The following is an 11,668-nucleotide window of genomic DNA, read 5'->3' as shown; positions in this document are numbered from 1 at the left end:
ATGGAGATGCATTCTGGAACTGTGTTCCCTTGGATTCCCACTCCACAACACAACCAATTAGAGCCATGGAAAAGACAAGGAAAAGGCTATCGTAGGAAATCTTAATGTTCTGAGGTAGATATCCCTGTATGGCAGTATTAATGAATCTCAACTGTTTCCAATTATGGGCCCTCCCTATGAAATATTTGCTTCCAGTCCAGCACAATAGCCTCAAGATTTTCATACACACAACCTCCCTTCCTGCTCCTTCTAGGCCACTGGCATTTAGTATCTTTCATCACACTCCCGTTGCCTCTTAAATCTGCCACAAAGGCCACTTTATTGAGTGTGAGTGGCTGAAGGGATGCTTCAGCAATGGGAGGGTGTCAGCAAAGGTGATGGCATCAGTGGGTCCCTTCTCCTACCAAAGAAATAAAATATGCTGTGGGGCTTCAAGGGTCACTGATAAATTGGCCTTCAGAGGTGAGTTGTAACACAGAACATGCAAGCTGAAAATAGGTGAGGGATAAATGATGAAGATACAAATCTCAGGGGTGGATAGGTTCATATAGAGTAGAACGGAGCAAAGGACTGCCTATTTGGAGGTAGCATTCAAATACAACCTACTGGGTATGATGATTTCAGAGAAATTTATTTCTCTGAAATCTGACAGGAAACCCATGTTACCGGTGAGGTAAAATGATCTTTAAGGAAGTCTATGACTGTGCTCTAGCACTTCCCTGCAGAGAGTTCAGCTGGACTATTACCACATGGTAGCAAACATTCAAGGAAAGTAACCTGCAAACAGTTGTTTTGTTTATAGTTTCAGCAACTTTACTCATATGAACAAATTTGCTGACAAGGATCTAACTTTCTGCAGCCACTCAATAATGTTGATAGCAAATTGGTTGCATTGCTCTGTTTCCCCCTCCTCCTCTCTGTGTAACTAGAGAGCGTTTTTGCACAGTAAACTCTAGCTAGGACTTGTAATTTAAGGAAGAGGAATTAATTTGCCACCCTATATGACATGCCCTCTCAAGTACTACCAGTCCCAGAGTTCTTTAGTTCCTGCTGGCATTTTCTTTGAGGAGGCAGGAGAGAACCAACAAACTAGTCTTCTCTCACGACAGCGGGAGAGAAGGACTAGCACCGTAGTAAATCAGAGACGTTGAAATTCCAGGGATAACAATAACCAAATGCTGGGAGGATTTACAGTTACATGTGAGTAAAGGAGCTGCGCCTCTGGTCTTCAGAGTGCATTGACCAGATCCTGCAGATCCTGCGCTTCTGTTTTTTCAGTGTAAATCCTTTGTGGCCAGTGTTTCAAAACAAATAATAATAATAATAATAATAATAATAATAATAATAATAATAATAATATTCTCAGGGATGACTCACACCCCGGCCATCACCTCTTTAATCTTCTACCCTTGGGCAGGAGATATAGAAGTATAATCAGCCGTACCAACAGGCTAAAAAATAGCTTTTATCTGTGGGATGTTAGGCTGTTGAACGGAAAATAACATAGCAATATTGACTTGCAAGGTGGTGTGTTGTTCGATAAGAGATTGAGTGTTTGGGGGGGAGGCTCATTTAATTTCATTGAACACAGGTTGTACAATCACAATAAAGGTATTATTATTATTATTATTATTATTATTATTATTAAATGCTATTCATTATTAAATTTGTTTCCGTGAGGTGTAGTGATGGCCACCAACTTTAAAAGAAGATTGGACAAATTTGTGGAGGATAAAGGCTTTCAATGGCTATGTACCACCTCCACTGTCAAAGTCAGTATGCCTCTGGAGGCCTGCTGCTAGGTGAGTGCTGTTGCACCAAGGTCCTTCTTGAAGCTTCTCATAGGCACCTGGTTGTCCGCTGTGAGAACAGGATGCTGGACTACATGGATTTTTTGCCTGATCCACAAGGGTTTTTACTGGCTTCAAGCAGCAATGCCACTGTCCCTTCTAAATCTCGCCATAAAGCTAGCAACCAGGGATGGGGGCAGAGGCAAACTTCATTCATGGCCTTTGTAAAATGAGGGTTCAGTAGCAATTAGTAACCTTATCTGCTAGCACTGGCAACTTAGAACCACCGTGCTTCCCCTGACATCCTACTTTCCTCTCAGACTTCCTTTGTTGTCCCTTTTCATCTCATCCATGACAGATTTCCCCTGTGTCTGCAGGTCAGACATCTTGATTAACCCACAATTTCCTAAGTGTGCCTCCCCTTTGTCTCACACGTGGATGAACTCTACTGTAGATTGTCCTGAATTTGGGGATCTTGGAGGTTTCGGTGTGGATAAATGACTTGGCTCCTCCAGCACCTCACATTTATTCCACATGGTAGAAACTTTTAATAGTTTTTTCTTGTGGCAGTAACATGTGCTAGGCTGAATCAAAGGCAATGAAAAATCCATTATTTTACTTCACCTTGCCAAAAGACACTTTGCTATAATGGGAAACATTTCCCCCAATCAGCTGCCCGCATTCTCTGATAAAATTACAACTTCTCACTTTTTTTCCCCTTTTGTTGTATTTGTTAGTTACCTCATTATTCCTCTCATAATAAACCTAGATGGTTTCCTGAAATGGGATTTCAGAAGTATCGCTGGTCCACTTTTGCAAGTTTCGAGTCGCATTCCTGCTCTTTCAGTCCTTTTGGATTCTGTTTTGATTAATAAGTGCCCTGTCCTCGTTTAAACGCATTAAAACACTCACCTCTTCTGATTAGCACAGCCTGCCATGCAAATCCTTTGTGTTGCACTTTCTAATGATTGATACTGCATTACAGTCAGACGCAAATGTATGCCTACTCTTTTCTGTCGAGCTCATTTTGCCTTTGACGGTCAGCCTCCCGTACGCATTTGGTGTCAAGTGCTGGTGAGCGAAGGAGCCGCAGAGAAGTGCCTCCATTTCTCGCCTCTTTTTAATCTGCTCGAAGGTGTTGCGGATTTGGCCCTTTTCAAGTTGGAGGCAGAGCCACAGGTAATTATCTGCAGCTGGATTTGAAAACACTTGTCAGGCAAAAGAATCCTTTGCTTGGCGAGGCTGCCATTTTGACAACCAGGGAAGAGGCAGAACATTTGCTTTACATGCTGAAGGTCCCAGGCTCAATGCTTGACATCTCCCAAGTAGGACGGCGAAAGACCCCCCCCCCCCCATTTGAAACTCTGATGCCAATCAGCATAAATAGTGCTGTGCTTGGTGCACCAATGGTTTGACCCAGTCTTCATGTCTAGCTTCCCTAACCAGCAGAGCATAACTTATGCTTGGGACAAGAGGACATACAGCAGTTGTTGTAAAGTAGTGTCACCCACAGACAGGGGATATAACTCTAGGCCGATACGGCAATAAGTCCTTCACAATGCTCATGCCCTTTCCCCCCATATTCAGAAGAGGCTGCTTTGCAAATGTGCCCCCGCAACACCTTAGCAAGATGTGGAAATACCCTGGATATCTCGTAACCCTATGTAAAATAAAGTAGGGTGAAGCAGGATTGTTATTTGTGGTGCTGTGGCTTAAGTGATGAAGTTCTGAAGGTTCAAATTCTTACTTAGCCATGAGGGTAACTGGGAGAGTGACTAAGGTAAGGATGCTTCCAAACTACCCTCCCTGCTCTGCAAATAATATGCCTGTCTTCTTCGCCCCAAGATGACTATCTGCAATCTATGTGTGGTACAGATCCATGTGGATCTTGGTTCTTGTAAACAGTTCAACACTTTTCTCCCATTAAAATGCCTGGAGATGAACTGCTCTTTCATCTGGCATTTGATAGGCAAATGCACTTCCAAGTTCTCAGTTGGATGGAGATTTTTCAAGTTCAGCCCTAATTTATTTATCTTAAATCCGGCAATGTACTGTAATTTTACAATAAAAGCCTCCCAATCAAAGCTTACCTTATCCAGAGGTAATTAATACAAAGATTGTTGAATTAAAGATGTGAGTCTTGACACTTTGGCAGGGGGTAAGGGACATGGTCTCAAAGGCCCAAATTATGCCTGAAACAGACCAATTAACACCATGTATCTTCTTTTATGTTAACTTCAATTAAGGTTTCTTAAAATTTTTGAAGTTATTTTCTTCTTTACAGTCTCAGAATGTCAGAAATGTACATCAAAGAAAAACGCTTCAGTGCGAACACCATAGGTAACGCTCATTTGCACACAAATCTGCATATTGCAAAGGAGTTCAGAGCCCATTTTGCATGTATTATTGCAAGATGTGAGTCGACGAATTAAAGGACTTAAAGATAACAACCATACAAAGGAAAGAGTGCACCTACTTGTGTTTACAGAATGAACTTTGAAAAAAGGAAAGTAGTCATTATCTCTACACAGGAATATACATGGAAATTATATTAAAATGGCATTTTGGACACCTGTGTGGTTTAAACACTTTTGAGAAATTTGTGAAGTTCATTTAAAGGGAACTTCCATCTATACTGCAGAATTAAACTGGGTTAATAGCCTTCCTCTCTCAAGAGGAGATCTCCCCTGTGAGCGACAGATGAAACTACAATTCCCAGGATGCATTGGGGGAAATTATGACAAACTGCTTTAAAAAAAACCTATATAAATTAGTAGTGTAGGTATGCTTTCTGAGATCATCAGTCACTGCTCTTAAGAGAATCGTCTTTGGTCCAACGAGAATTTTATCCATACACAACGCTTTTAAAACAAAGTTGATGCTCAATGACTCCTGTTAACAATGAAGGTCAACAACAGGAGTGTCACATATCATCATTCAATAAAGGAAAGCAGGACTTGGCAAGTTTATACTAACTTTTACACCTATATTGCTACTGCTTCCTATTAGCCAGCTCACAAAAATTACTAATCACGCAATTCAGCCAGCTTGCCAAAAAGGGAAAAAGCTAAATCAGCTAAAATTGTGAGAGCTCGGCTTCTATCTGTTGAAGCTCATTTTTTAAGATGTCAATCTTTTTCTGCAAGACCAACTGTGATAAACCTGATCTTTGATCAACAGTTCTTAAAACACTGGATCTTGGCCAGAATCCATCTGTTGCTCAGCCCAGGCTCCGATTCGTACTGCCATGAAACTTCTGAAGAAATGTAAATGCCAATGGAAAGGTGCTAAGCTCATAAGCATTACCATCTAAATCTTCCTATCTTTCCAGATGAGCTAAGCAAAAGGTTAAATGCTCCCTGTGGAGCTTACCCTTCCAAAAAAACCACACCATTCAGGAATCTCTGTTTCCGTGTATTAGGACAATCCAATCCGTTTCAGAGGGAGAGGGTGAAATTCCGAACCGAAACAAAGGGAATGCGCCAAATCCTTTAGATCTGGATCAGGAAAACGTTGTGGCCCATATTCAAATGTCCATAGGTTACAATAATCTTTGGAGGCTCTGCTTTTGGTCCCATGTACAAAAGAGGTATGGTTGGGAGTGGGGACGGACTCAAAAAGGGCCTTCTCTGCAGCTATAGAATTTCTCCTGGCTATAGAATTTCATAGTAGTAGTAAATTTCATAGTTTAACTCCATACGTTAACTACCTTTTATTTGTCTTGAACCTCCAGCTTATGTAGCCCTCTCCTTTTCTCACAAGGGGAACAATACAAATGTATTATTAGGAGTGTTCTGGAGAATATCTGCATATGAGCACTGATTGCACAGCATGACTTGAACCCTTCTCTCCTGGGGAGCTCATGCCACCTTTCTTGCCTTCTACTGCTAGATTATGGTGATACCTGGGCATTATAATAGTTGTATGGTCCCAGTTGTTTGCCTTGGCTTTTTAGAGCTGCCTGCACACACTGGAGCCCAGGAGTTTGTGTCTTTATTGTTCTCTTTCCGATTGCCCTAGTAGTGCATTGTATGTAGAGGGTACATGAGGGTGGATGGTATCAGGTGTTGATTGGCCATTGGTGTACATTGATTGATGCCTCATTTTCATGGCTTATCTGAAGGTAGTGTGCAAAACGGTGATCAGGGATTAGCACTGGATGGGCTTAAATCTGACAGTGTTGCTACACGGATGCTTGTTCATGCTGTCGTCTGTTCGGCTTAGCAGTTAGCTCAGTATAAGATTGCACCATAGCTAGTGTCAGTGTGACCATCAGCTTGGGGAACAATAACATTGCCCTGCCATCTAATAATTCTGTCCGATTCTTAATCAGCAGGGAAGGGTTGTTGCCTTTTTATTATTGTACAATACCTAGTGATATATTTAACAGCTTGAGAGTATCATAGCCAAGCATTGTTTTCAGTGTAGTAGAATCTGTAAGTAGTGATGGGGAAGAAATTTGATTCAGGTCTTATTTGAAACTGAATCCATCAAATTTATCCTTTCCAAAACAATATACAAACCAAAACACAGCTAACATTTAAAATTTGCACTTAACCTGAATTTTGTTATGCACTTCGCCAACCAATGTTTGCAAACATGTATATTTGGGGGAAGCGTGCATAAAAATGAATATACTTGTGAAAATAACACACTAACATGCATTATATTAAAGAAAATTGCTTGCAAAACTGTGTACATTGGTCAAAACTGCATATTAGGAGAAATTTGCACAAAGGTACTGATGAATTTTTGTGATTTATTTTTTTAACCCGCAAATTGTAAAATGTGGGGAACTGAAAATGAATGGAAAAAATGAGAAACCGAGAGAACTGAAATCAACAAATCCTTCCTAATCCTAACCCCTGCTTTTTGTAGTTATTTTTGAACAACTCACTTGCCCATAAGATCTGAGGATCATCCAAAACTTTTAGATAACTGGAAGCTCATTTTAAAAAGGAGTGTTGTTTACATATGATTACAGACTGACAAGGAAATACCTTTGAGACTCATACCAAATTCAAGACGATCAGGACACCAAGACAGCTAAAGATCAGGTAAGTGGAAACATACTAAACACCATTTGTTTTGCACATCGGTGTTCATATAAAGCTAATAGAATTAAACAATCATTTCCTTGTCAGGTGCTTCCTTCAGCTGAAATTTTGACCTGAGGAATAGTTGCAGGCGCAGACCTTCAGTGCAATGTTTGTCATTAATACACACCTTTTCTTCGGATGGGGTTTATGGGCCTGTCAACATCAGCAACCTAGTGTGTGTGTGTGTGTGTGTGTGTGTGCATCACATGTGCTCACCTCTGAGATCTGCAAGTTTCATTCTTAACTCACCGAGAAAATGGGACATGACACTCAGCACTATGGGACATTCAATCATTTCTGACCCACTTGCACACTTGGCTTGACAAGGCCAGGCGGATGAGGGATCAGCCAGTTTTTAACATTATTGCACACTGTGCTGGGAGTAAGAGAGGGTTTATTATGTCTTTACTTTAAGGAGAGGGGAATGTGGCTGTAAAACAGGAAAGAGTGGGGGAAAGCTCAAGCAAATTAAATGGTTATTAATGAATATATGAGGAGGTGAGGAAAGCCTTGTGGACTAATTGCCCGTCTCGTCAAGCACCCTGTTTTCATCAGCGACTAGCCCAGGGCTTCAGGGAGGCCCACAAGCAGGGCACAAAGACAAGAGGCCTCCCCCATCATTTGCCCCCCAGCAAAATGGCATTCAGAGTCACAAAATTCAAGTTTTAAAAGGGTTAGACAAATTAATGGAGGATAAGGCTACCAATGGCTACTAGACATAATGGCTATGTTCTGCTTCTACTGTTGGAGGCAATAGGCTTCTGAATATCCGTTGTTAGGCATTCTCAGGTGGGATTGCTTTCGTGTTCTGCTTATAGGCTTTGCATAAGCATCTGGTTGGCCACTTTGAGAACAGGATACTATACTTCTTTTATTCCTATAATGGCCTCTGAACTTGGAGGTTGCAATTCGCTATCATGGCTAATCGCCATTTATCAACCTCTGCTCCACGAATAAGGCCATCTAAGCCAGTGGACATGACCATACAGTATATATTATGAGTTAGTTAACTGCTGGCTTGATTAAGTACTGCCTTTTCCCTTGCCAGAATCTATTAGCCCTCATCTTCGTGGGATGACCTTGACAAGAAGTCAAAGTCTGGCTTTACCACTTATTCCATCTTATTCATAAATACAGAATCGGGTCCCTTCCCCCTTAAAACTTAAGGAGACTCAGATGCTTCACCTTTTCTTTGTACAGATAGTGTCTAAGCCACTGGATGATTTGGGCTCCCCTTTTCTGTACCCTTCCATAAATAAAGCACCTTGTTTAAGATGCCGCAAACTGGATTATACACAGTATTCCGAATATAGCCACCCCATAGATTTATATAAAGGCATTTTCACACTAGACATTTTAGTTACAGTCCCTTTACCAGTAATGGTAAATAGAAGAATGTGACCTTTTCAGTATTGCCATATCCTGATTTAATGTTTTCATTGATTTCCCCAGTGCAATTATTTACACAGAATTTCATTTGCCATATTGCCAATCTCCCTGCCAGACATTCAAACAGCAGCCACTGTTTAGCATACCTAAGGGGAGGAGCTACAGTTTAGTTTTAGGGAGTTGTAGAAGGGACTGTAGCACTTAAATAATAGTATTCAGTGGCCTGCTTTACATGTAATGCTAAACTGTGGTTTATTAAACCATGGCCTAGCAGCATATGCAAACCAACCCAGCGGCTTAACTAAGCTTTTTTAATTATGGTTTATGATTGCTAGTTAACCAAAGTCTGAAGCTGGTCCATAAACCTTAGTTCATGTTAACCACAACTTAGTGTTACACGTGTACCTGGACCTCCTCCTTAACTTTGTTTACGGATCTCACTGGTGCCTTTTAACTATTCTGTGATGTAATAAACCAAGGTTTCCGTGATTAGCCATGGTTTATATGCAAATCCAGCCAGTGTTGTCTATTCAGAACCATACCATCACAGGCACCTACAATTTAAAAATTTATAGGATTTTTCATGAGCTTCCCTGATATGCATCATAATCTTCAACTCTTCTCTGATTCAGAGTAAACTGGTTAAGTGTAGATGATAGTGATGATTTATTAAAGCTCCTGGATGTGCAGTTAACCAATTTTTCAATAAAAATTCAGATAAAGAAACCCAGAAACCCAATCACACGCAAGCATGCTTACATCCAGAAGTTTTTCTTCCTGCATTTCTACTTGTGTGCTACAACACAAGTGGAACTCAGGAGGCTCATGTGTAGATGTGCTCTTGGCAAATCCTTAGCACAAAATAAAGACATAGCAACCTCAGGTCTTGAGATGTTTCAAAGTTAAAAGAGGTCCTGGTGTTATGCTCCTGTTCTTGCATCATTTCACCTGCCCATTCTGCTCTGTATTCTGTGATGAGGGGAGACCAGAGTGGATGGCATTTTTAAGGCAATAGCACCTCTCAGCTGATTCAGTGCTTTCATGTGGACTTTGAGTGAACCAAGTCCATGCTTTCCTGGGGAAGTCAAAGCCCTCTCTCTGTGTGTGGTGCGTATTTCACAGAAATGTAAACCTAAGACCTCTTTTAAACTTTGTCTTAGCTTTCCAGATTGTCAAGATTTAAGGTGCACAGTGCTGCAAGATATAAGGCACTGTAAAACCTTGCAAGTAAATTTTCAACACCTGGCTGCTGATCCCTATTATGTTACCTTTACAAGCTATTTCCTCCCTGTAGACAAATGCCTCTTTTTTCCAGCATGAAGGACTGATTTGATTTTAGCCACTTGAACAGCCAAAGGCTTAGTCACTGGAAGCAGCCTGGATGCTTTAAGAATACAGAAAGTCTCCCTCTTTGTGCAATGCAAAGTCTGGGTGCAATGCAAGATTTTTTCCACCTCCCTGAAGAAACTGTTTTCGGTTCAGAGACAAACCAGAGCACACTGCAGTCTGCAATCACTGCCAGCATTAATAATTTTCCACCTCACAACTGGAATTAGTGAGATGGAACTAAAATAGGAAGAGTGTAGAGACCACTTCCAGAAGGCAACTGGGGATACTTCTAAATGATTGTTGTGTGTGTCAGACCACCCACGTTGCAAATTATATCTATTTAATCCTGCAAGCTCAACTCAGAAATGTGTTCTACTGTATTCAACTTCATCAACAGAAGTTGCATTGAACCTTACGGTAAAGTAAGATTATGATAATTTTGCAAAACAGGTATGTTCTTTTTTCCGCCAACCACTGCTCATTCAAGTTTACAGCCTTTTCATGCAGGGACTGAATTATGGTGTGTTTGATGGTTTGCACCGCTAACATTATGATCTTGGGAATCATTTTATCAATGGGAAACTAGCAAAACAAGTACTGAAATTGTACTCTGAGGAATCTGATTTCTTTGTGGCATAACACTACAAGAGTATAGCATCTTATCAGTAAATACTAGTGAAAATAAGAAGCCCACAATATGTGAAAAATGGAATATGAACAGGAAACATTGTATCTCAAGCTACAGTAAACTCATCAGAGAAGGATAGTGGAAGGATCTTGTTCAAAAATATGGTTAACTCCTGTAAATGCTTAAAATATACATTTTAATAAATTCCATTTTTCACACATTGCAGACTTATTCTTTTCTGACCTTTCACATGACATGCAAAGAGCAGGTGGCTTTTTTGTGAGATAGAGAGAGAGAGAAATAGATTTTCTATACAACCATTTGCTTTAATACTCCTGCACAAAATTTATGGTTTCAATCTTTTTATGTATCCCAGGGAACCTCAGCCCATTTGCAAAGATCATATTACAGGAAACACAAATGTTAATTGTAAAAGTAAGTCAGAAGTGTTTAATGAATATGTGAACTAGTATTGGATTGTGGGGAACTTCAGGCAGAAAAGGAAGTTCACAGGCTAAGTTTTATCTGAAATATCAAAACTCATGCCTTTAAAATATTGCTAAAAACTCCAAATGAGACAAATACAGACATCCATTAACCAAGGAGTTATTTAAAATCCAAAACACTGTGCTTTAGTGATATTGTTATCCTTTCTTTTTGTAGGATAGGAACATTTGATTTTGTATACCAATTAAAGGCAACAGACCAAATTCTGCATAGAGGGGGCTTGAACTCCATTGACTAATTATGTTTTGGGTTTCAGCCCTTATATTTAGCATTATCGCATCTGCACAAAATGAGCATATATTGTTAGATCAAGAAGAAGGCATTTAGCGTTATGATTTATGAATCTTGATCTATGAAGCTGTGTCTATCAGACTGACATAATGCAGAGCCACTTCCTTATTCTTTGCACTCACACTGTATTCTTTAGCTATAATTAATTTAGAGTTAATTTGTGTTTTCTTTTTGTTTGTTCACTTGTGCACTGAGAAGAAATGCGTTTTAAACAGCTGTTGCCCATTTGGTCCAAGTCAAACAAATGCAAAACAATACCTTTAACTAGACCAAGTTCTGTTGCTATAGAAGCTTTAGAAATCATGCAGAATTCTTCACCCAACAGAATGTTACAAGAGTATTTAGAACAAGGTTGTTAACCAGTGACTACAGTCTCGGTGCTCTGCTCACATACATGGGAGTAAGTCATTCTGAGCCCAGTGAGGCTTAAGTCTGAGTAAATCTGCATATCCATCATTGACCTAACACCATACATCAACTCACATGAAATTATTTTCAGTAAAGCTGGTTCATGGATTCAGCTGCTAATCACCAAGGAGTTCAGTAATAACATGATGAGAGCGCATGCACAAACCAATTTTCATTCTCATCATGGCCATTTGATTGTGTCAACCACCCCTAAGGAGAGAAGAGAT

At 40.2% G+C, this 11,668-nt stretch overlaps 1 long non-coding RNA gene across 5 annotated transcripts; it reads left to right on the top strand.

The window, feature by feature from the left end:
• Positions 1-52: 52 nt before the first annotated feature.
• Positions 53-10,668, top strand: LOC309367976. Of its 5 annotated transcripts, none has more exons than XR_014167433.1 (5): positions 53-114; positions 1,687-1,802; positions 2,835-2,969; positions 6,775-6,847; positions 9,594-10,668. It is a non-coding gene; the product is annotated as an uncharacterized lncRNA (long non-coding RNA). The 5 variants fall into 5 exon arrangements; XR_014167434.1 differs by having other exon boundaries at positions 2,812-2,969; XR_014167435.1 differs by having other exon boundaries at positions 1,681-1,802; positions 2,812-2,969.
• Positions 10,669-11,668: the final 1,000 nt, after the last annotated feature.

Source organism: Podarcis melisellensis (assembly GCF_964234715.1).
Source record: "Podarcis melisellensis genome assembly, chromosome: 4".
NCBI lineage: Eukaryota > Metazoa > Chordata > Lepidosauria > Squamata > Lacertidae > Podarcis > Podarcis melisellensis.
The sequence above is the reverse complement of the archived record's forward strand: the minus strand, read 5'-3'. Positions and strand labels throughout refer to the sequence as shown.